The 26,705-nt window shown below is 38.0% G+C and overlaps 1 protein-coding gene across 21 annotated transcripts in view; it reads left to right on the plus strand.

Annotated features, from left to right (window-relative positions):
• Positions 1-26,705, plus strand: part of KDM4C (lysine demethylase 4C) — a 430,991-nt gene that overhangs the window by 298,720 nt on the left and 105,566 nt on the right. The window lies entirely within an intron of this gene.

Raw genomic sequence — 26,705 nt, forward strand, 5'->3', positions numbered from 1 at the left:
TGAGATATCTATCTTTATTTCAATTGTTTAGTTTTCCTCTCTGGCCTGTCTTTGGTTGGTCCTGACTTAGCAAAATGTACCTAACCTGATTTAATCATTTCTTCACCAAGAGATTTGCAGAGAAATAGAAAAAGTTTTTTTATTACTAAGGGATTTTTTTTTCACTTATGAATAGATACAAGTCATTTAATTTGCCAGGCTCTCTGGCTGATTATCTTCTGACTGGTTTAGGAACATTCATAGAAATCTTCCTACTGGTTCTCTTTGTTAAGAATGTTTTTCATTGCAAAGATTTAGGCCTTTAATTCCTCAACATTGAAGTAATGTTGGAGTTCTGTTCAAGTGTGAGCCAAGAGAGCATTAGTGTAGGCCCTTAAATTTCATATTTAATGATGATTTTTTCTTATTTTATATTGCATGATTTAGAAAATACTGGAGTGTGTTTTACACATGGATTTAATTCCCTAGAATTTCTTCTGTATTTGTTATTTTTTACTTGAGGTCTTTCCACTATAGAATATTTTGGGTACGGTAGCTGTAACTTTTTACCCAACTATTAACTTGTTACTAAGTCTCTTGCCCTTCAGGGAGCTGGGCATATTGTCTCTGGACCTCTGTCATGAGCACTTCGATTTTAGTCTACAGTTTTTCATTCTCAGAGAAGAGAAAGTATATATTGTTATGTTCCACTGAAGCTGCATCAAGAATTTTGCATCACTAGAAAATATGTGGTGACCTGATGATTGTCATTGGCAGGTGTAAGTGGTAGGACCAGGATATTCAGGATGTGGTAATGGAAATTTTGTGGATGAAATTGAAATAATGGGTCATTTAAATGGCCATTTAAAGCTCACAGTGATATAAGAAGAGAGTAAAAAGTTCTTCAGCTCATGGACTTCCCATAGGAAAGTTTGAAATCATGTATCTTGGTCAACAGTTGAAACACACACACACACACACACACACACACACACACACACACACACCCCAATGAGAAACAGTTTGCCGGAATTAGGACTATGAGGCAGGATATTTAAATAATGTTGAGTTCATCACATGTTGAAGAATTCAATGTTTATTAGGACAAATATTAACAAAAGTCTTGTATTTTATTTTTTTTCTAATTTACAAGTGTTACATATTTGCGAAAATTCCAACACGGCATTTAACAATCATCTTTGGTTCTCTGTCCTGAAAGATGACTTCTGTTACCAGTTACCCCTCATTGTTAACCCTCAGAATGAGTGGTCACTACTCTTGATGTGTTCCCTTAGGGAACTATATCCTGGTGAATCTAGTCCATGAATGCTTCCTTAATGATTTATTGTTCCTCACACCAGTCCCAAAGGGGTTTTAAGGGAACAGCAGGAAAGGACAACATGGGATCACTTCAGTGCTATTCAGGAAGTTATATTTAGAAATTTGACATCTGAAATGGCAAAGCTTACTGTTTTCTTCTCAGTGGTATGCTTCACCTTGATTGTGCATATCACATATTCCTTATAGAATGTTTTACATCCTTAAACAATTGGTATCTTGAAAAGAGTATGTTTTGACTGAATTTAAGATCACCTAAAGTCTACTTCTGATGTCAAGGTAGAGCTGTTTATTGACATGTTTGGCTAAAAATGGCAGGCTTTTTTTTTCTATTTTCAATATGCATGGAGAGTTTCTTGGAGTAGTATTTATAAAAGTACTCACAGTGGTTAAGTGGGGAAATACAAGGAAGAACTTCATTTTGGGGAAAAGATCACTCAAAATGAAGTTATAGTTTGAAAGTGGGCAACAGCCAAAAGTTTGGATGACTTTTTTGTAAGAATCCTCAAGAAAGCAGCATCACTGTGGTGAATCTCCCATCACAGTGTCTGTGCACTAGTCTTTCTCACTTGGTGATCAGACTCAGCTAGGCTGGCTTGAAAAGCAAAATTCACAAATGATCACCTGTGTGTGGTGTGGGATGCACCTTTCCAGGGAATGAAATGCTGTGCCCTATAGGTATAGTCAAGGGTATGCTTTCCCAATATTAATTAATATCCTTTTATTTTTTATTTTTTTATATGAAATTTATTGACAAATTAGTTTCCATACAACACCCAGTGCTCATCCCAAAAGGTGCCCTCCTCAATACCCATCCCCCACCCTCTCCTCCCTCCCACCCCCCATCAACCCTCAGTTTGTTCTCAGTTTTTAAGAGTCTCTTATGCTTTGGCTCTCTCTCACTCTAACCTGTTTTTTTTTTTTCCCTTCCCCTCCCCCATGGGTTCCTGTTAATTTCTCAGGGTCCACATAAGAGTGAAACCATATGGTATCTGTCTTTCTCTGTATGGCTTATTTCACTTAGCATCACACTCTCCAGTTCCATCCACGTTGCTACAAAAGGCCATATTTCATTTTTTCTCATTGCCACGTAATATTCCATTGTGTATATAAACCACAATTTCTTTATCCATTCATCAGTTGATGGACATTTAGGTTCTTTCCATAATTTGGCTATTGTTGAGAGTGCTGTTATGAACATTGGGGTACAAGTGGCCCTATGCATCAGTACTCCTGTATCCCTTGGATAAATTCCTAGCAGTGCTATTGCTGGGTCATAGGGTAGGTCTATTTTTAATTTTCTGAGGAACCTCCACACTGCTTTCCAGAGCGGCTGCACCAATTTGCATTCCCACCAACAGTGCAAGAGGGTTCCCATTTCTCCACATCCTCTCCAGCATCTCTAGTCTCCTGATTTGTTCATTTTGGCCACTCTGACTGGCGTGAGGTGATACCTGAGTGTGGTTTTGATTTGTATTTCCCTGATAAGGAGCGACGCTGAACATCTTTTCATGTGCCTGTTGGCCATCCGGATGTCTTCTTTAGAGAAGTGTCTATTCATGTTTTCTGCCCATTTCTTCACTGGGTTATTTGTTTTTCGGGTGTGGAGTTTGGTGAGCTCTTTATAGATTTTGGATACTAGCCCTTTGTCCAATATGTCATTTGCGAATATCTTTTCCCATTCCGTTGGTTGCCTTTTAGTTTTGTTGGTTGTTTCCTTTGCTGTGCAGAAGCTTTTTATCTTCATAAGGTCCCAGTAATTCACTTTTGCTTTTAATTCCCTTGCCTTTGGGGATGTGTCGAGTAAGAGATTGCTACGGCTGAGGTCAGAGAGGTCTTTTCCTGCTTTCTCCTCTAAGGTTTTGATGGTTTCCTGTCTCACATTTAGGTCCTTTATCCATTTTGAGTTTATTTTTGTGAATGGTGTGAGAAAGGGGTCTAGTTTCAACCTTCTGCATGTTGCTGTCCAGTTCTCCCAGCACCATTTGTTAAAGAGGCTGTCTTTTTTCCATTGGATGTTCTTTCCTGCTTTGTCAAAGATGAGTTGGCCATACGTTTGTGGGTCTAGTTCTGGGATTTCTATTCTATTCCATTGGTCTATGTGTCTGTTTCTGTGCCAATACCATGCTGTCTTGATGATGACAGCTTTGTAGTAGAGGCTAAAGTCTGGGATTGTGATGCCTCCTGCCTTGGTCTTCTTCTTCAAAATTCCTTTGGCTATTCGGGGCCTTTTGTGGTTCCATATGAATTTTAGGATTGCTTGTTCTAGTTTCGAGAAGAATGCTGGTGCAATTTTGATTGGGATTGCATTGAATGTGTAGATAGCTTTGGGTAGTATTGACATTTTGACAATATTTATTTTTCCAATCCATGAGCAGGGAATGTCTTTCCATTTCTTTAAATCTTCTTCAATTTCCTTCATAAGCTTTCTATAGTTTTCAGCATACAGATCCTTTACATCTTTGGTTAGATTTATTCCTAGGTATTTTATGCTTCTTGGTGCAATTGTGAATGGGATCAGTTTCTTTATTTGTCTTTCTGTTGCTTCATTGTTAGTGTATAAGAATGCAACTGATTTCTGTACATTGATTTTGTATCCTGCAACTTTGCTGAATTCATGTATCAGTTCTAGTAGACTTTTGGTGGAGTCTATCGGATTTTCCATGTATAATATCATGTCATCTGCAAAAAGCGAAAGCTTGACTTCGTCTTTGCCAATTTTGATGCCTTTGATTTCCTTTTGTTGTCTGATTGCTGATGCTAGAACTTCCAGTACTATGTTAAACAGCAGCGGTGAGAGTGGGCATCCTTGTCGTGTTCCTGATCTCAGGGAAAGAGCTCTCAGTTTTTCCCCGTTGAGGATGATGTTAGCTGTGGGCTTTTCATAAATGGCTTTTATGATCTTTAAGTATGTTCCTTCTATCCCGACTTTCTCAAGGGTTTTTATTAAGAAAGGGTGCTGGATTTTGTCAAAGGCCTTTTCTGCATCGATTGACAGGATCATATGGTTCTTCTCTTTTTTTTTGTTAATGTGATGTATCACGTTGATTGATTTGCGAATGTTGAACCAGCCCTGCATCCCAGGAATGAATCCCACTTGATCATGGTGAATAATTCTTTTTATATGCCGTTGAATTCGATTTGCTAGTATCTTATTGAGAATTTTTGCATCCATATTCATCAGGGATATTGGCCTATAGTTCTCTTTTTTTACTGGGTGTCTGTCTGGATTAGGAATCAAAGTAATACTGGCTTCATAGAATGAGTCTGGAAGTTTTCCTTCCCTTTCTATTTCTTGGAATAGCTTGAGAAGGATAGGTATTATCTCTGCTTTAAACGTCTGGTAGAACTCCCCTGGGAAGCCATCTGGTCCTGGACTCTTATTTGTTGGGAGATTTTTGATAACCGATTCAATTTCTTCGCCGGTTATGGGTCTGTTCAAGCTTTCTATTTCCTCCTGATTGAGTTTTGGAAGAGTGTGGGTGTTCAGGAATTTGTCCATTTCTTCCAGGTTGTCCAATTTGTTGGCATATAATTTTTCATAGTATTCCCTGATAATTGTTTGTATCTCTGAGGGATTGGTTGTAATAATTCCATTTTCATTCATGATTTTATCTATTTGGGTCATTTCCCTTTTCTTTTTGAGAAGCCTGGCTAGAGGTTTGTCAATTTTGTTTATTTTTTCAAAAAACCAACTCTTGGTTTCGTTGATCTGCTCTACAGTTTTTTTGGATTCTATATTGTTTATTTCTGCTCTGATCTTTATTATTTCTCTTCTTCTGCTGGGTTTAGGCTGCCTTTGCTGTTCTGCTTCTAGTTCCTTTAGGTGTGCTGTTAGATTTTGTATTTGGGAGTTTTCTTGTTTCTTGAGATAGGCCTGGATTGCAATGTATTTTCCTCTCAGGACTGCCTTCGCTGCGTCCCAAAGCGTTTGGATTGTTGTATTTTCATTTTCGTTTGTTTCCACATATTTTTTAATTTCTTCTCTAATTGCCTGGTTGACCCACTCATTCGTTAGTAGGGTGTTCTTTAACCTCCATGCCTTTGGAGGTTTTCCAGACTTTTTCCTGTGGTTGATTTCAAGCTTCATAGCATTGTGGTCTGAAAGTATGCATGGTATAATTTCAATTCTTGTAAACTTATGAAGGGCTGTTTTGTGACCCAGTATATGATCTATCTTGGAGAATGTTCCATGTGCACTCGAGAAGAAAGTATATTCTGTTGCTTTGGGATGCAGCGTTCTAAATATATCTGTCAAGTCCATCTGATCCAATGTCTCATTCAGGGCCCTTGTTTCTTTATTGACCGTGTGTCTAGATGATCTGTCCATTTCTGTAAGTGGGGTGTTAAAGTCCCCTGCAATTACCACATTCTTATCAATAAGGTTGCTTATGTTTATGAGTAATTGTTTTATATATTTGGGGGCTCCGGTATTCGGCGCATAGACATTTATAATTGTTAGCTCTTCCTGATGGATAGACCCTGTAACTGTTATATAATGTCCTTCTTCATCTCTTGTTACAGCCTTTAATTTAAAGTCTAGTTTGTCTGATATAAGTATGGCTACTCCAGCTTTCTTTTGGCTTCCAGTCGCATGATAAATAGTTCTCCATCCCCTCACTCTCAGTCTAAAGGTGTCCTCAGGTCTAAAATGAGTCTCTTGTAGACAGCAAATAGATGGGTCTTGTTTTTTTATCCATTTTGATACCCTATGTCTTTTGGTTGGTGCATTTAATCCATTTACATTCAGTGTTATTATAGAAAGATACGGGTTGAGAGTCCTTGTGATGTCTGTATGTTTTATGCTTGTAGTGATGTCTCTGGGACTTTGTCTCACAGGGTCCCCCTTAGGATCTCTTGTAGGGCTGGTTTAGTGGTGACAAATTCCTTCAGTTTTTGTTTGTTTGGGAAAACCTTTATCTCTCCTTCTATTCTAAATGACAGACTTGCTGGGTAAAGGATTCTCGGCTGCATATTTTTTCTGTCTAGCACCCTGAAAATCTCCTGCCAATTCTTTCTGGCCTGCCAAGTTTCAAAAGAGAGATCAGTCACGAGTCTTATAGGTCTCCCTTTATATGTGAGGGCACGTTTACCCCTTGCTGCTTTCAGAATTTTCTCTTTATCCTTGTATTTTGCCAGTTTAACTATGTTATGTCGTGCAGAAGATCGATTCAAGTTACGTCTGAAGGGAGTTCTCTGTGCCTCTTGGATTTCAATGCCTTTTTCCTTCCCCAGTTCAGGGAAGTTCTCAGCTATTATTTCTTCAAGTACCCCTTCAGCACCTTTCCCTCTCTCTTCCTCCTCTGGGATACCAATTATGCGTATATTATTTCTTTTTAGTGTATCACTTAGTTCTCTAATTTTCCCCTCATACTCCTGGATTTTTTTATCTCTCTTTTTCTCAGCTTCCTCTTTTTCCATAACTTTATCCTCTAGTTCACCTATTCTCTCCTCTGCCTCTTCAAGCCGAGCTGTGGTGGTTTCCATTTTGTTATGCATTTCGTTTAAAGCGTTTTTCAGCTCCTTGTGACTGTTCCTTAGTCCCTTGATCTCTGTAGCAAGAGATTCTCTGCTGTCCTGTATACTGTTTTCAAGCCCAGCGATTAATTTTATGACTGTTATTCTAAATTCACTTTCTGTTATATTATTTAAATCCTTTTTGATCAGCTCATTAGCTGTTGTTATTTCCTGGAGATTCTTCTGAGGGGAATTCTTCCGCTTGGTCATTTTGGATAGTCCCTGGCATGGTGAGGACCTGCAGGGCCCTTCCCCTGTGTTGTGGTGTATAACTGGAGTTGGTGGGCGGGGCCGCAGTCAGACCTGATGTCTGCCCCCAGCCCACCGCTGGGGCCACAGTCAGACTGGTGTGTGCCTTCTCTTCCCCTCTCCTAGGGGCGGGATTCACTGTGGGGTGGTGTGGCCCGTCTGGGCTACTTGCACACTGCCAGGCTTGTGATGCTGGGGATATAGCGTATTAGCTGGGGTGGGTAGGCAAGGTGCACGGGGGCAGGAGGGGCAGGCTTAGATTGCTTCTCCTTAGGTGATCCTCTTCAGGAGGGGCCCTGTGGCAGCGGGAGTCAGATCCGCTGCCGGAGGTTTGGCTCCACAGAAGCACAGAGTTGGGTGTTTGCGCGGAGCGAGCAAGTTCCCTGGCAGGAACTGGTTCTCTTTGATGGGCGGGGGAGATGGCGCTGGCGAGCGCCTTTGTTCCCCACCAAGCTGAGCTCTGTCGTCCGGGGGCTCAGCAGCTCTCCCTCCCTTTGTCCTCCAGCCTTCCCGCTTTCCGAGCAGAGCTGTTAACTTATGTCCTCCCAGACGCTAAGTCGCGCTTGTTGTGGGAACACAGTCCGTCAGGCCCCTCCGCTTTTGCCAGCCAGACTCGCTCTGCTTGGCCGGCGAGCCGCCCTCCGCCCCGGCTCCCTCCCGCCAGTCCGTGGAGCGCGCACCGCCTCGCAGCCCTTCCTACCCTCTTCCGTGGGCCTCTCGTCTGCGTTTGGCTCCGGCGACTCCGTTCTGCTAATCCTCTGGTGGTTTTCTGGGTTATTTAGGCAGGTGTAGGTGGAATCTAAGTGATCAGCAGGACGCGCGGTGAGCCCAGCGTCCTCCTAAGCTGCCATCTTGCTGCTTCTAATTAATATCCTTTTAAAGTTAAGTAATCTATTGGTACATGCCAACATTAGATGTCAGTATTAATTTATTTCACCAAACAATTATTACCTTACCTTGCCAGATACCTAGTGTATATATTTTTTAATTTTTTTTAACATTTATTTTTGAGACAGAGAGAGACAGAGCATGAATGGGGAGGGTCAGAGAGAGGGAGACACAGAATCCGAAACAGCCTCCAGGCTCTGAGCCATCAGCACAGAGCCTGACGCGGGGCTTGAACTCACGAACCGCGAGATCATGACCTGAGCCGAAGTCGTCCGCTTAACTGACGGAGCCACCCAGGCGCCCCCCTAGTGTATATTTTTAAATGAGGCATTGTTCCTGTATTTTGGCATCTTACAGTTCAGATGGGCTTTCTCAACTTTGGCCCTGTTGATGTTTTACACAGGATAATTTTTTGTTCTGGGTGACTGTCATGTGCTTCGTGGATTGCAGCAACCCTGACCAAACAGACCAAACTCTCCCAGATATCTTCTGGGAGGCAGTATCATTCCCATTGAGAACCAACCCACTGGTCTATAGGGAAGATATACACATAAAGATAAAATTTTAATTTTTGTCATTTTCAGGCAGAGAATATCTTGGTTGAAAGAAGTTGGAGACTGAGAGAATAGAAATTCTTAATTGTTTTCTAAAACAATTCTAGAGAACTTTTTTTGGCAAATTGTTTGAATTTATTTGTCAATAATGAAATTTGGCACATATATGTATGTTTACTACTGTATAATTATTACATAATCTAAGTGTTTTAACATTAATTGTTCTTATAAAAATTGAACAACCTTGAATACTAATCAGGTGATGTGTATGTGTGTGTGCATGTACACACACACACAGTAATTTTGAGTATTTACGGAATAAAGAAAGGCAGGAAATTGTTACTGTTTCTGGTTCTGGCTTAAAATTATCATGGCTGGAGACAATACCAAACGTCTTCTGCCTTTTTATGGCCTCTCCTTTAAAAGTTGTGGTGGGAAATTTATGCACAACTTTGTGTAAGCTGCTCCAAAGCAAGCATTGATTTCCTGATTAACATCACAGACACACAGATGATTAAGTCCAAGTAACTAGGAGTACTTTGGAGAGCCTGTGGAATTGGAACATCCATTCAGCACTTGCCCTGTTGTCTGAGAGTTCTGATGATGGAACTTCTGGTCAGTTGAGGATTGAAAACTGAAGTGACCTATTGTAGGAAGGACAAATTGCTCATCCATGAAGCAGCTGCAGCAAGTGGGGGGGGGGGGGGGCTCTGAGCCTCTCCCCAGTGCCCACTAGGTGGTGCTGCTGTACAAGGTTTTCATCACATTGCCCTTAAATCACCTCCCTTAGCAAGTGCCTAATTGGAGTCCTGCCCACGTTTGTAGAGGTGTGTGTGTGTGTGTGTGTGTGTGTGTGTGTGTGTGTGTGTGTGTGTGTGAGAGAGAGAGAGAGAGAGAGAGAGAGAGCGAGAGACAGAGACAGAGAAAGACACAGAGAAAGGGATGGCAGCAGGTTAGCGAAAGTGCTACTGGCTGTGCATTCAAAATGCTGAATTCCAGAGGGCAGGGTTTTAGTTCAGTTTTCATTTAGCCATAAGAAAAGAGCAGCTTTCCCTTGGGGCAAGTTAGTGTTTTTCTGTATAAGTAATAAGCAATGCTATTAACAGCTAGTAACTGCAAGAGGCTTAAGGAGCAGCTGCTGGCAAACAAAAGTTTAAAATGTCTTCTGAAGTATGAAAGCTGTATATTTAAAAAATGATCATTACTATTAGTTTTTCTAGAACATGGAATAGTGGAATTTTTGCAGAGGTATTTGAATGTTTTGGTAATACTGTTGTTAGCCTTTTATTTATTCATTGGTTCAACTTGCAGCTTTTGAAATAGCTCTCTGTACAATTTTTTGTATAGGAAGTACCCCTCCCACCCCCCGTAGAGGGTATAAGAAAGGATTTGTTTACTTTAGCAGATTTTCCCTATTATTTACAATGACCATTTTCATAAAAGAGACAGCAAATGGAAAACAACTTTTCCAGTGCTCATCAGTGGATTATGTTGATCCTAAAATGGTGTGTACTTATACGAAGAACCTTTATCTCATCCAGCCACCTTGTTTGGTAATGTCACAGGTGTGGCCTCTGCTCATCAGATAATTAAATGGACAATAATGATGATGCTAGAGTTATTTTCAAGACAATGTATTTTATTTTATGTGGTTGATAATTTTAAATACTTTAATAAAAGTATTTTTTAAACTAAACAAGATTTTTATGCAAAAATTTATTTGGCATATAGTGGTCTTTATCTAGATAGTTTTTTCTTTCCTTTCTTTCTTTAATAACATTTAGTTTTTGTGTAGAGTAATTATCTCAAGGGTTATGAAAGTAATTGCTGCCTTATCTAAAAAAAATGCCACAGGTTGCTCTCTAAAAGCACCAGGTTATCAAGCAGAGCCATCCTTTAATAGGAAAGAAATGGCTGAAAGTGACCTGAATAGGCTATAGCAAAGTTATGTCCAAAGAGAGAACCATTAATTCTCTGTCAGCCTGAGCACTCTTCTGATTATTAATGCACATTCTAGATTACTTCGTATTTTTCTAACCTCATTTTGAATGATTTCCTTTGCCTCTGCATGACTTTTCAACATGGGAAAAGTTATTCTTTTGGTAAGCCCTGTCACAAACCCCTTCTTGTGTTTTCCAATACCTTCTCCACTCTCCAGTGAACACCAGAGCATGGCACCTTGTAGGACAAATAATGAGGAAGATCCTGAGTACATTCCTACTCCCTACCTGAATGGCGTGCTCAGGGACAGCCAGTCTAGGGGTTTGTTTGAAGTCACAGATGACAGGTATGCCTGAAGACAAAAAGAAAACAATTGACCTCAGAATCTACTCAATCATTTTCTTTTCTTAATTCCTTCAGCTTTGTTTTATATATTAATATGATTGCTTGGCCATGGTCATAATTGAATCTCTCAGAGAGGAACAAAATTGTGCAAAGATGGAAATACCAGAAAAGGAAATAGAGATGAAACACATATGAAGTTGGAATTCCTTTTTTTTTTAAATTTTTACAATCGAAAAAAATATATAGGTAAAAATTATCAGGAAGAAGAGTTAAGGACAGACATTTAGAGAGGTAAAACAATATATTCTTTATATAGTGGAATCACACAGAAGACAGCAGTATTGTCTGCTGAAATAATCTTCAGTATCATTATTGTCTTTTGGAAGCAGATCACCAAAAAATCTTTAAATCTGATTATAAAATTTAAGGGAAGAACATTTTAAGAACCTAACAAAAGGAGTAAAACAGCATGAAGTTCTGGTATTTGTTACATACTTACCATGAATGTCTGTTGCATACATCGATCACTTGAAGATTAAATTAATTAAAGATCTGTGGAATTGGTATAAATAAAACAGCAAGTAGGATTTGTAGATTCTAAGAAATCTTGGAAATTTGCAGAAGACCTTAAATGCAGCCATTAGTTAAATTTTTTTTTTCCTATAGGGAGAAAAGTTCTCAAATAGAAATGTAAGAATATTTATGGGACACATGGGTTGACTCAGTCAGTTAAGTGTCTGACTTCAGCTCGGGTCATGATCTCATGGTTTGTGGGTTCCAGCCCCCGCATCAGGCTCTGTGCTGACAGCTCAGAGCCTGGAGCCTACTTCAAATTCCGTGTCTCCCTCTCTCTCTGCCCCTCCCCTGCTCACGCTCTGTCTGTCTCTCTCAACAATAAATAAACATTAAAAAATTTTAATATTAAATGCATGTATCAAAGCAAATGATGTTTATGTTGATTGCCATCATTGCATAAGAACTTTCGCTGTTCTTTTACCACACATCTGTTCTTACAGCTGCATAGCACAGGGCCTTTGGCTTCTGTGCATGTATGTGTGTGTGTGTGTGTGTGTGTGTGTACATTCCTAAGGTTTTTACATTTGAAATACTATTTTTGCAACCAAATAGAGGGAGAAATGAATTTTGGAATAGCTAAAGTTGCCCCCAGGCCTTCAGTGACCTCCAATGTGTATTTGACAAGTGAACTGAGCACAGGCACAAGTGTTCTCTGAGTGAAGAACATTATTTTGAAAAGGAATTTACACTGCGATGATGACTGAGCTACAAGCCTTTCAGTATCTGGCTGAGACCAACTATTCTGCTTAGAAGCCTCTATACACTTTAAAATTTGTACCTGAAGGCAAATAATAGTGAACTTGAAAGCCAGAGATTATAGTTTTGAAAGGTACATCAATTCTGAAAATAGAGTGGTTTCACTGTGGTGTTCCATCTGAAGAGTTGAATCAAGGGAAAAAAAAATACATCCAGGCTTCCTATTTCTTAGAATAAAGCACTTGTTCTCTTGCTAACTGACTTGTGTTATCAGATGTATTGCATACTAAAAATAGAATTACTGAGAGAGTTGAGGTCTGCCTCATGTGCTGGAAGATCACCCTAAGTCCTGTTTAGTTAATGTTACAGCAGTGTTAGAGATCAGCTTTGCTTCCTTTCTAGAGGAATCACGGTTGTATGTGACAGAGCCTCTGTTAATGCATTTTGGAAAATGTAAAGACATATTATCTTTCATCACTTTGAAGGAAAAAAACAGCATTATAAAGGCAATCAAAAAGTGTCATTGTGTTCCACATTAACTTATGTACTGTTTTATTCACATATTCAGTTGTTTTCAAAGACAAAGAGGAATTCTAAGAGAATAATAAACATTGACCGTGACCAGAGACTTTATTGTTTAAATGCAGTTGAGGAAAAATTTGCTTTTAATAAAGTGAACTCCTGAAGGAAGAATAAGTTATACTACTAATGACATAATTGTGTGATGTGTAGGATCCTATGATTTAATAAATTCAGTATGAAATTTACAATATCATTAAGACCATTCTTCAGGATTTCAACAAACACTGTATCCTCAACTTTGTAAGATTTTAAAATGTTTAGTGTAAAAAAAGGTACATTAGTAGCTGTATAGTACTTAACTGTCACAATGATTTGCTACAGGGACTAGATCCTATTGCAAGCTGTCAAATTTGTATATTGCTGTAATACCAAACCATAAAATCTTTTGAGTAAAATGGAAAATGTCAGATAGGCATGACTACAACTAATATACTTTCTGAAGGCTGTAGACATCTATAGGAGAAGATGTGTAAATGCATGAAATGTTATCTTGTTACTATGGATTTTTCTTTATCTGCTGAAAGAAAACTCCGAGGAAAGGAAATTGATTGGAATCTTTAAATTTTTACTTTTGAACTCATTTTTCCTGGGGACTAATTTTTGCAACATTATTAGATAGATAAGTAGAACTTCAGATGATTCATGATTAAAAAATATTGTAAGAGAGTAATCTTATTTTTTAGCTTGCATTTCTGAATTGTTCAATTTTTTTGTGATCTTATCTGTGTGAATAGTGATTACTGATGGATCTTTTAATTGAGTTAGTGAGCTGGGGTCGGGGTTCCAGACATGGGGTCCCCCCCTTCACTCCAGCATTGACTGGGCCAATGCCAACAAACACATGCCAAACCAAGACAGCTGCTAGATGGCTCTAAACTGTAGGGTTTTCCTTGGCTAACAGTGATTGACAGCAGAGAGGTTATAGTTTTGGAAAGGTATAGTCATTATTGTGAAACAGTGGATTCATTATTATTTGTTTTTCTAATATTTTAGCATAAATTGGGTTGTTTATTCTCTCAGAAGGGTGTTTTTAGAATCTACAAAAATAGGTTGTGAGATGTTTTTGTATAGAGGGTGAATTTTTCCATAACTTGTAATTAATTTAACATATCACTGTGGTATATTTTAGGCATGTTCTTTTATTTTTTTAATTTTTTTTGTATGGAACATATTTATTTATTTATTTTTCAATATATGAAGTTTATTGTCAAATTGGTTTCCATACAACACCCAGTGCTCATCCCAAAAGGTGCCCTCCTCAATACCCATCACCTACCCTCCCCTTCCCCCTGCCCCCCATCAACCCTCAGTTTGTTCTCAGTTTTTAACAGTCTCTTATGCTTTGGCTCTCTCCCACTCTAACCTCTTTCTTTTTTTCCCTTCTCCTCCTCCATGGGTTTCTGTTAAGTTTCTCAGGATCCACATAAGAGTGAAAACATATGGTATCTGTCTTTCTCTGTATGGCTTATTTCACTTAGCATAACACTCTCCAGTTCCATCCACGTTGCTACAAAGGGCCATATTTCATTTTTTCTCATTGCCACGTAGTACTCCATTGTGTATATTAGCCACAATTTCTTTATCCATTCATCAGTTGATGGACATTTAAGCTCTTTCCATAATTTGGCTATTGTTGAGAGTGCTGCTATAAACATTGGGGTACAAGTGCCCCTCTAGGCCCCTATAATTTAGTGATGTCATTTTCTAACATGAGTTCATAAATACAGGTACCAGCACTGTTTTAGCCAGCCACAGTTTGGACTTCCTGATTGAAATATGAAAAGGCCTTTACATTCATCTGTGTTACTGTTTGGATCATGTAATTGTACGTCTCTGTTACATTGAGATTAGGCTGTTTGTATCCAGTGTCCTCCACTTAAGCAAGCTTCCCATGCAGATTGACCTCTCTTAAACTCATCTGTAAACTGGGGTGGTTGTGAGGATGAAGTAAGAAAGTGAAGGGCCTGGAATATAGTCTCTGTGAGCTGCCATTTGGCCAATCAGGAACAGAGCGGATAAATGTTTCTAAGGAGGGAGTAGGTTCCTGGCTCTCTTTTGTATGTTTGTTTATTTATCTGTTCAATAATTATTTCTTTAAGACTTGCTTTGTGGTTAGGTGATAGATTTTATTTCATTTCTACAAATATTACAGAATAATGGAAGTTATTGAACATTAGACAAACATTAGACAAGCAAAGCAGTATGAAAAGATCTTTTGTAGTAGAAATCTGGACTGCAGTGAAGGACCTTACTATATTTGGAGTATCAGGGTTGGCAATCCAGAGGTGGAGAAAAGCTTCCTGGAAGAAGCAATGCCTTAATCTGAGACCTGAAAGATGAGAAGAGCTAGCTGGAAGAGGGGTCAGTATGCTTAGTAGCCTGGAAGTGGGGGGAATTGTAAGGTCTAGGAAGTGAAATTTCAGTAGAGCTGGAGCATGGAGTATAAAGAGGGAGATTGGAGTCTTGAGGAGAGAAAGCCTCAGATGATCTGGAACTGTGTGGTCCAACATGATAGCCACCGGCCACTTATGGCTGTTGAACACCTGGAATGTGGTTAGTGTTACTAAAGAATTGAACTTTAAAATTTTTGTTTTTTGGGGGCACCTGGGTGGCTTAGTAGGTTGAGCATTCAACTCTTGATTTTGGTTCAGGTCATGATCCCAGGATCATAGGATCGAGCTCCGCATCAGGCTCCATGCTTGGTATGGAGCCTACTTGGGATTCTCTCTCTCCTTCCCTCCTCCTGCCCTTCTCTCTTTCTCTCTCTCTCAAATAAAATTAAAAAAAAAATTTGTATTTATTCTCATTCACATGGACACACCTCCCATTGCATTCCACTGACCCTCCACAAGTTTAGGCCCAACCACAGATATGGAGCACCAGCATGCAGGGGCTGGTAATGTCTAGCCTTAAAATATGCCTCTGTTGTACAGTGCCCAACAACAGTTCTGCCTCTCTAAATGAACCCTGACTAAGATACGTCCTAAGACAGTTAATTTCCACTCCTGCTATGTAACCTGAAGCAGGTGGGCAGTGGGCTAATGTTGGCAGGAACTATATTTTCACACTCCCCTTTTATTTTAAATTTTATTTAATTTTAAATAAGCTAAACTTAAAAACTGATGCAGCATAAACACATGAAAGACAATTGTAGTTTTGGTAGGTATACATTTCAAATACCCTTGAAAACTTAGTATCATAGTTGAGATGTGCTGTAAGTGCAAATAAGTACACAGCATATTTAAAAGACAGTATGAAAAAAAAGAATGCGAAATGTCTCATTAATTTTTATATTGGCTAAATGTCAAAATGATAATATTTTACATTTGTTGACTTAAATAAGATATATTAAAATTAATTTCACCTGATTTATTTTTTATTGTAAAATATACTTAACATAAAATTTTCAACTTAATCATTTTTAGGTGTATATTTCTGTAGCATTAAATGTATTTACATCTCATGCCCCTGTATCTTCAGAACTTTTTCATCTTTCTAAATTAAGCTTACTCATTGAACAAATAATTCTCCATTCTCTCCACCCTCACCCATTTTTTAATGTTGCTCCTGAAATATTAAAAATTGTAGTATGGCTTCTATTGTATTTCTGTGGACATTGCTATTCTAGAAGACTTTGTACTTTATTATAAACACACTGGAGAACCTTTAATTACTGTTAAGTGGAGTAGCATGGTCATATTTGTATTTCAACTATTTTTTTTAAGTTTATTTATTTATTTTGAGAGAGACAGAGTCAGTGCAAGTGGGGGAGGGGCAGAGAGAAAGAGAGAGAATCCCAAGCAGGCTCTGTTCTGGCAGCGCAGAGACCAATGTGGGGCTCCAACTCACAAACCGTGAGATCATGACCTGAGCCAAAACCAAGAGTCAGACGCTTAACTGACTGAGCCACCCAAGAGCCCCTGAGCACAGGGCTCCACCACTGGAAGGAACATAAGGTTCGGGCGAAGTACATTTTGCACATACTTAATCTGAGGTCCTTATAGTTCATCTCCTGTTGCTCAGGAGAGAGATGTCCCAGAATCCTCCTTGTTGTGGGTATGTAGCTATTTAACAGCTTGCTTCTAGATTGTTAGGGCTAGAGGCATGTGATGGTCAATGACTATTACTGGTCAGTAATTCAGAGGTGGTGAACAACTGGGCTTTCTCTGGATGTGCGTTTGGTTCATGATAGTAGTGTATCTGCCATTCCAAACTCTTATTTGAAGTGTAATAGTAACCACAGTGTCAGCCCTGTAAGTTTCATTTAAGTTTTTCTTAAAGCAAAGTTGAAAATGAAAACGAAATCTATGGAAGTGAAATAGTTTGGTTCATAAGAAGACAAGCAAGAAAGAATATCTCATGTTCTCCTGAAAGATAAATGTGTCCTGCAACCAATAAAAACACAGTATACTCTGGTATGTTGTTGCCAAGATGGGTGGCCACAGTATGAAAAAGGATTTGTTGTAAGAGTCACACGGAATTCACAAATCCATGAAAAGGTATTTATTTCAGGATTGTTTTTAGTTGTAATTTTAGCCTAATTTTAGTTCAAAATCATCTTTTTACTAACAGTTTTGGAGATAAAACTGACTTTAGGGTAAAATTTTAAATCGTGATTTTTTTCCATTCAGAATATAAAATACATTCCATCTTTCTTTGGTAACAAAATATTTTACTTTAAATAAATGGAAAAATAGTCAAATAAATTGACCACTTTTCTTTACAGGAATAGTACTTAAGGTTAATTAACACTTAACCATTTTTCCCCTAGAGTCATCTGTTGCTCCTAATTGATTTAAAATTCATTGATTTTAAAACACTTATTCTCTATAGACAAAGCAAAAAAATATGGTAAAATCTTTTCACTAAAAAGATATTTTTCAGTAAAAAGAATTGTGAGATTCTGGCAAAAGTATAATTTTCATAGACTAATGAGCTATCTGACCAGAGCCAACTGAGCTTCATGTGTTTTTTTACAGTGATAAATTGACCATGTCAAAATATGCAATCTAGTCTGGTGAAATATTTTACTATGAAAGTTTAATTCTCATTTTTTATTTATGAAAGCAGGGGAGTGTCATACTAGCTGATAATATGCTGGCCATTTGGTATGATTTATTTCAATGAGTGTCACTTGTTGATGTGTTTAGTGATTGTTGACCTATATTTAATTCTAAAACTCTAAGTGGTATGAAATGTAATAAATCAGCTGCTGTAGTTAAAAACAAAACAAAACAAAAAACAAATCATGATCCACAGATCTATTCAGTTGTCTTTTCTTAGTTTTAATGATGTCACAGCTTTATATTTGACAGCTGTTGATTTGGGGACAATGGAAGATTAACAGATTTCTTTACAATTGTGGGAATTTGCTTAGAATAATTTCTACTACAAAGCATATCTTTAAAATGTAATAAAATCATCTTTTATTACATGATTTTGGAATTCCAGCTTGTCATTTTCAAGGTTTTGAGGAAAATTATGGAATAAAGAGCATTTCTTTCATTCATTTATCAATCTTTTATTCAGTAAATACTTATGGAGCTGATCTTAGCATTTGTTGCTTGATGACAAGGTGCACAAGATGGATAGGGTCACTCCTCTTTTTGGGTTTCCATTCTGGAAAAATTTAGATGTAGAACTTCTAAGGATGTGATTTCTTCTTTGGGTCATTTTGGAAGGCAGAAGGAAGGGCTGGAGTAGAATGTTCATCTAAGGCATTTGTTTACAGAGAGATTGAAATATGTACATCTGTTTCCTAACGTTTCCTAACAGGTATTTTTCTCACGTAGATAATTTCTTACAAATAGATAAAGTTTTTAAAAATGTACTGGGGAGCCTCGGGAGCTCAGTTGGTGAAGTGTCTGACTCTTAATATTGGCGCAGGTCATGATCTCACCATCTTGAGATCGAGCCCTGTGTTGGGCTCCACACTGAGTGTGGAACTTGCTTGGGATCCTCTCTCTCCCTTTCTCTCTGCCCTTCCCTTGCTCATGCTGTCTCTCAAATAAATAAACTTTAAAAATGTACATCTTTCAGATATGAAATTAGTTTGAGATCATTTTAGAAATAATAAACACCTTTGAAAGCATGATTTTAAGGGGCACCTGGGTGGCTCAATTGGTTAAGTGTCCGACTTTTGATTTTGGCTCAGGTCATGCATGATTCCACAGTTGGTGAGATCAAGCCCTGCACTGACAGCATGGAGCCTGCTTGGGATTCTCTGTCACTCCTTCTCTCTCTGCCCTTCACCTGTGCTCACTCTCCCTCTCCCTGTCCTCAAAATAAATAAATAAACATTCTTAAACAATTTAAAAAACCTGGAGCACCTGGGTACCTCAGTCGGTTAAGCGGCTGACTTCAGGTCAGGTCATGATCTCACAGTTTGTGAGTTCAAGCCCCACATCGGACTCTGTACTGAAAGCTCGGAGCCTAGAGCCAGCTTCTGATTCTGTGTCTCCCCCTCTGTCTCTTCCCCTTCACCACTCATGCTCTCTCTCTCTCTCAAAAATAAATATAAAAAAAATCTTTTTAATTAAAAAAAACATAATTTTTTTTTTTTTAAGGTTTATTCATTTTTCAGAGACAGAGAGACGGAGCGTGAGTGGGGGAGGGGCAGAGAGGAAGGGAGACAAAGAATCTGAAACAGGCTCCAGGTTCTGAGCTGTCAGCACAGAGCCTGATGCGGGGCGAATTCAGGTCATGATGGCGAGATCATGACCTGAGCTGAAGTTGGATGCTTAACCGACTGAACCACCCAGGCACCCCAAAAAACCATAATTTTAAAATAGTGGTACACTGTTACCATAAAATTTTAAATTAGTCATAGCTTACAACAAAATTAAATATGAATAAAAACATTCATAATGATGAAAAGTTATTTATAATATGTACTGTTTCAAATACCACAGTGTCTCGAGTTGTTGTTTAAACAATTGAAGAGCATTGGGTGTTGTATGGAAACCAATTTGACAATAAATTTCATATTTAAAAAAAATAAAGAATTGAAGAGTTACGTTACTTCACTTATACTGCACAGTAAAAGGCATAAACTCAGTACTGCTGTAGGAATTTGCTTTAAAATTTCTCTAGGAAGAGGCCATTCAGAGATAACTATCCTTTGGTATTACCCCTTTCTTATGTTTCTCAAAGCAATTTGTAAATATTTTTCAAATAATAATTTTAGTTGGCAGATCAACTTAGAACTAAGAAAGAGATTAATAGCCCAAATGTTTTTAGAAACAACAAAAAAAATTTTAAATACTTCTAATTCTTAAGTCCTGTTTCTCTAAAAATCCTTTTTCATAATGTGAAAATAAAGAAGTCAACAACACGAGAATCACTCCTTTTCCTGGCAGGCCCAGCAGTTAATATATGTGCATTTTCAGGCTTCTCAATTTGACAGGGGCAATCACCATTTAATTTCAAAATTCCATTTATCTTAGTGATAGCCTTAGAACTATTGAGTCTTATTTTCCTGTCTGTGACAGCATTACTGTGTCTCTGCTCTTTGCCACATGCTGATTTGGGGATCCCTGCCCAACACCTATGGCATATAACACCACTGCCATGTACATTCTGCATAGATAAGGCATGACAGCCTTGTAACCTCAGCTTGCTGTGCATGCAGAGGGGGACAGCCCACCTGCACTGGGGAAAGCAAACAAGCAAGTGTGATGTGTTCATCCTTAATCACATTCTGTTTCTCCCAGAGACGTTTCAAGAAAATGATAGGCCACGCTCAGAGTTCAGGTTATCAGCCTGAGACACACGAGGTGCAGGGTATCTCCATAGCCAATAAGGCTAAACTGTACTATTGAACTTTGACCTGTTTATTTAATGTTAGAATTTTAATATACAGATCATGTACAGCTCTTGGTCCTTTAACTTTTAGTTTAAAAGACTTACTATTTTAGTTATAAAAGTAATGTGTGTTTCTCTTCAAAGATTAAAAAAAACAACTAAGTGTATAAAATACACAAATAATCTCCAGCTCCATGTCACTCCACAGAAGTGATCATGTTTCATATTGATTCTTAGCTTCTTTCTATAGAAAAAACAGCTTGGAAGGATACAGCATTTTACCATCTTGTGTAACACAAGATGTTGAGTATGTGTCAGTAGCCTATTATATATATGATAGTCAAACACATGTATGTAAACCTGTTTTATAAAAATGTCAATCTTAAAGATAGTTGTGTTGTTCCTTTGGTCTGTGAACCCAGCAGTACTCCTAATATTTCACACGCCTTTGCTTATCTCACCCATTTTGAAATCTTTCAGTCTGCAGGTTTGAATTTTGTTTTTTTTAATAGAATTCGATTATCTGAATTGCACTAAAGGTAGTGCTGACTGGTTCTTGTGTGACTTAGAACACATTTTTCTCATACATAAAACAAAAATGATTAAGTACCGGTACAGTTCACAAATGTTTAACTTTTTAAAAGAAACTTTTGATTTGTAAATGGTTACAGATTCCTAAGAAGTTGTGAAGTTAGTATGCTCTTCTGTGCTCTTCTCCCAGTGCCCTCCTCTGGTTACCTCTTACCTACATATAGTACAGTATCAAAACCAGGAAATTGATATGTATGTAGAGTTCTATGTAGTTTTATCATGTTTATTGCTATAATTTTGTTACAAGGAAATGTAGTTTCTTGGAAATGGTTAAAAGGAAGGTCAAACAAAAATAGTAGCAATGTATTATGGCTTATAGCATATGTAAAAGTAAAAATAACTCTTGACACTTGGCATAAAGCCCTGTAAAATGGTGCAAAAATTTGATCTTACACTTCACCAGAGGACAAATATGGATAGCACGTAAGTGCATGATAAGTTGCTTAATATCTTTATCCATTAGGTAAAGCAAGTAAAACCACAATGGGATGCCACTACCTATCTGTGAAATAGTTAAAATCAGTATAACTGACAATACCAAGTGGTGATGGAACTCTGTTACATTGGAACTCTCTTATATTCTGATGGGAATGCAAAATGGTACAGCCATGCTGGGAAACAGTCTGGCATATTAAATTAAACGTGCAATTTACCGTGTTGCCCAGCAATCTCACTCCTAGGAATTTATCTAAAAGAAATTTTATGTTCACACAAAAATCTGTAAGTGTTTGTGGCTTTATTCATCATCACCAAAATCTGGAAACAGCCTAATGGTTTCCAACTGGCTAATGAATTAACAAACCGTGGTGTATCCATACAATGTAATACCATTCAGTACTAAGAAGAAAAAAACTGATACCATCAATGTAGATGAATCTTAAATGCAGCATGCTAGATGAAAGAAGCCTGACTGAAAGGCTCCATACTATATAATTCCATTTCTATTACATTGTGTCAAAACAAAACAAAACAAAACAAAGCTAACCCCCCTCCCCAAAACTATAAGGACAGAGACTGCACAGGGGTGGAGTGTTGACTACAGAAGGACCCAAGGGAATTTTTTTGTGCTGGTGGAACTGCTGTATATGTTAATTGTGGTGGGCGTTGCATGACTGAATTGTTTTACTGAAATTTATAGAAGTGTACACCTGAAAGGGTAAATTTCACTATAGTTAATTACACTGTAATTTTAAAATTATGTGTAAAACTTTGCAAAGGCCCATGGTGGGTGTTGACACAATGTGACTTTTGCCCAGTGTTCTGAATGTCAAAGTGAAGAAATTCAATGAGGCGCAGTAAATGGTGGGAATAACTATTACTTTTTCAAGGTAGCCAAATGCCTTGTTATCTAATTAGTGTCATGCATGAATGGATGAACGAGATACCCGCTGTCTCTACCTACTATCCAGAGAAGCTATAGCCAAGAATAAAAATTATGTGTAAAACTTTAGTTTTAATATTACTAGATTGAAGGGGCACCTGGCTGGCTCAGATGGTAGAGCATGTGGCTCTTGATTTTGGGATTGTAAACTCAAGCCTTATGTTTGGGTGTAGAGATTACTTAAAAAAATAAAATCTTAAAAAAATATTACTAGACTGACTATGGAAATGACTAACAAAACTAATGATAACTCAGTGGCATAAGGAGAAAGAAAATGTGAAGGGAAAGAAAAATAGAGGAAATCAAAGAATGGAGATGACAGCAGAAAAGGAAAGGTTTTGGGAAACTTAAGAGGCAATAAAGACCATGACTGCTCACATCCCACCCCAAACTCAGTGTTTTCTTTCCTTCTTGACAACATTTGACTTTTGTGGCTGGAATCTTCTGCTCATGAGGCTTTTCATGTAGATCTCCTTCCATTCAGAAAGTTCTGATCTCAGGTAGTTATTGCCATAGTTAAAATCCTACTGCCAAAATGATTCCTAAGAAGGGTGTTAATCTTAGCTTCTACTGCTTCATCAACATAATCATTATCTCATTGAAGAGTAAATGAAATATTTGTTATGTTGGCACATTGACTGGCACTGAGTAAGTTTCAATAATTAAACGTCATGAAGTGATGGTGTTGACTCTTATTAAATAGATGAGAAATCAGAGGTTTAATGTGGTTATATAGGTAATAATTGAAGAGCTGTGCTAAACCTGGCCTCTTGACCCAAATCCCATGCTCTATGCTACTAGGCTATATTCATCATTGAGTTAGGTAGCTCCTTGAACTTTTCAAAGGCTGAAAACAAGCACTGATGTGCAGAAGTTAATTGTGTCCAATATCTTCCATGAAAATGATCATCTCAGTTCAGGTATACAAACTTTTTGTTTTGTTTTGTTCTCCATGTCAGAGGACATTAGCTGTGTCCAGTACTATAAAAAGATGTCTATGTTATTTAAGTCCTTGGGAGAAATAGGTTGCAAGAGAATTGGGGAAGTATTCTTAAATTAAGTTACAAAATATTCTCACATAGTGCCATTAGCCTTGCAGGGCCCGTCAAACTCCAGTTTGCTCTTGCCTGGTGTCAGATCTGTTGGAAAGCTTTGACAAACAGTTGGTATGTCAGAAACAGAAGCCTCAGAGAGGCACATAGAGACACGTAAATCTATCATCTAAATAAACTCTACCAGTGGCAGGTGTCTCCGAATTCTAACTCACAGTGATGGGGGCACATGGGTTTTGTTAACCAGAAACAGCATTTTAACATTGACAGCTTTTAAAAAGACAGTTCTAGATAGGGATTTGCTATCTGAAAAACTGCAAACTAACCTTTTCCTCAAATGAAAATATTGTACTGGGGTTCACTTTATAGGGAAGAGAAGGATGTCATAATTGGGTTTGATTTCCTAACGTCTGAATCTTTTAAGTATATAAGCAATTTTTATATAAGCTGTTCTTAGAACTTAACCAGAATGAAAACTTTGGTTATAGAAAGTTATGTACAATTAAAATTTACCACTTCGTTTTTACATTTGTGAAGGGCATATTATTTCCTTTATGTTGAAAAAAAATGTCTTGAAGCATTCCAGTTACTGTATTAAATTCAACACAAACATTTCACCTGTCTACCCTTTGCAATGTTTATTATTTTTGAATAACTCTAAAAGGCTAGATAGATCCTTGTATTTAGTAGTTTTGCTGAGTCTTTTGTGGCTGCTGTAAAAGGTATTAGCCAGTGACCCTAGCTGACCATTCAGCCTTGACATGCAGGCATAACCTTGTTGCTTCTGTACATCAAAATGTGTGTTTTACATGGAAAGGTATGTATTCTACAGGTTTTCATGAATTTGGGGGTTTACAGAGGTCTCTGGACCTCTGACAATATCTTCTACCATATATAGTGAGTGGATGATTTCCATCCTTGAGAATGAAGGTCTCCTTTCTTTGTACTTGTGAGGCAATAAACAGAATCCCCTCTTTCTCAAGCAAAAGAAGGGATATGACACAATTTCCTCCCCAAGTGGACCCCAGTAGAAAATACCTCAGCAGTGAGTGGACTGTCAGCAAAACAATTCTGTATTCGGATATTTTGCCAGTGCCCCCCAGAACAGATCCCAGAACTTAGTATCTCTTTGCATGTAGTAAATTAGTTGTGATTCTTTCTGTTTAGCCAGAGTTTTTACATGCTTTTTTTGTTTAAATTAACAAGCCTATATAGTCAATTTGATCTTACTTATCAGAAAGGGCAAGCTAGCTGGTGGAGAGAAGAGAGACCCCTTCTCCTGGACATTTTATTTAGTTATTTTGAAAGATTTTTATTTGGAGGATAAATTAGATCGTTGGCACAATGATTTGTCTTGTTAGTATTCTTAAAATGAGTCAATCCTCGCTTATCCCCACTCATGGAAAGGAACACGAGTAGCAGAGCTTGTGGGAAAGAACTGACAACGCGTGTGTGCCCTGCAGTGAGTGCTTTGCCCAGCCCTACCACGTGCAATACCCTTGTAGTTCTTGACAGTTCTGTATCCTCATTCTTTCTGTTCCCCCTTTGTCAGGCCCTGTTGTAGACATGCTGCTGTGATGAAACAATAGTAAAAACAACAGCAAATCCCCCCAGAGTTCTTGCTTTCATGATGTTTTATGGTAGGAATTATTGCCAACTCATTTTTACTAGAAAGAGATAATTTTAAGGAAATTGATATATATGAAAATACAGTCAAGATATACAATATAGGAAGTGGTTGACCTGGGATTAAATTGATCTGTATTAATGCTAAAGCCTTTGCTAGGTACACTACTATTCATTAATGCCTAGCATATTGCGCTTTTGAAATTTATGATACATTGAATTTTTTAAGGTAGATTAGGAATCTGTACACTGAACAACAACAATAATAATGAAGGCTTACCATGAAAATGACAGTTTTAAGTAGGAACTAGAAGGTTGCACTGGCACACCACCCCTGCCCCTACCCTATCTTATTTAAGATGCTATTTCTCATCCTAGATGGGAATAGCCAGCATAATCTCTAGAACGGGGACACAACAGCCTGAGCTCCTGCTTGAGTCATCCATGGATTTTTCCCAAGATAATATGTCACCTGTCATTCTCCCCTGAAACCTTAGGATTTTGTGCTCAGTTATTTTAAGTTTTGTTTGTTGACCTAATATGTGGATAAGCTACTTCTATTGACTAGTGTACTTCTCCTATCCTGGAATCTCTCTTTCCTTTTGTATCCTATTACAGCCTCAAAAATAATAAGTAGAATCAAAATCTTTCCAAGGTATATCAAGTTAATGATTTTGGTACATCCTGGTGTCACTTCCCATGGCATGGAAGCATTTTAATAGGAGTCTCAGAAGTAGACTGTTAATCCTGCAGCACATCATGTGCCCAGAGGCTTGTTTCCTGTGGAATACACTTGGTATCTCAGCCTGAATCCTGCTTTCCTGCAGCACATCAAAGCAACTGAACATACTTTGTGTTTTGGGGAAACTATCACTCATTCATCAAAGTTCTTTCTGGATAATATATGTTTTTGTTTTGTTTATTTGATTATAATTGACTCACAATGTTACATTCATTTTGTATATACAATATAGTGAGTGAGCATCTCTACATATTTTGCTATGCTTACCACAAGTGCGGCTACCATCTGTAACCATACAGTGCTATTACAATATCATTGACTATATTCCCTATGCTGTACCTTTTATCCTGTCACTAATTCATTCCATAACTAGAAGTCATATCTCCCACTCCCCTTCAACCATTTTATTATTTAAAATTTTTTTTTTATCTGCCAAGCTACTTCTTCGCATTTTATTTTTTTCAATATGTGAAGTTTATTGTCAAATTGGTTTCCATACAACACCCAGTGCTCATCCCAAAAGGTGCCCTCCTCAATACCCATCACCTACCCTCCCCTTCCCCCTGCCCCCCATCAACCCTCAGTTTGTTCTCAGTTTTTAACAGTCTCTTATGCTTTGGCTCTCTCCCACTCTAACCTCTTTCTTTTTTTCCCTTCTCCTCCTCCATGGGTTTCTGTTAAGTTTCTCAGGATCCACATAAGAGTGAAAACATATGGTATCTGTCTTTCTCTGTATGGCTTATTTCACTTAGCATAACACTCTCCAGTTCCATCCACGTTGCTACAAAGGGCCATATTTCATTTTTTCTCATTGCCACGTAGTACTCCATTGTGTATATTAGCCA

The sequence above is a fragment of the Felis catus genome, chromosome D4 (genome assembly GCF_018350175.1).
Source record: "Felis catus isolate Fca126 chromosome D4, F.catus_Fca126_mat1.0, whole genome shotgun sequence".
In the NCBI taxonomy this organism is placed as follows: Eukaryota; Metazoa; Chordata; class Mammalia; order Carnivora; family Felidae; genus Felis; species Felis catus.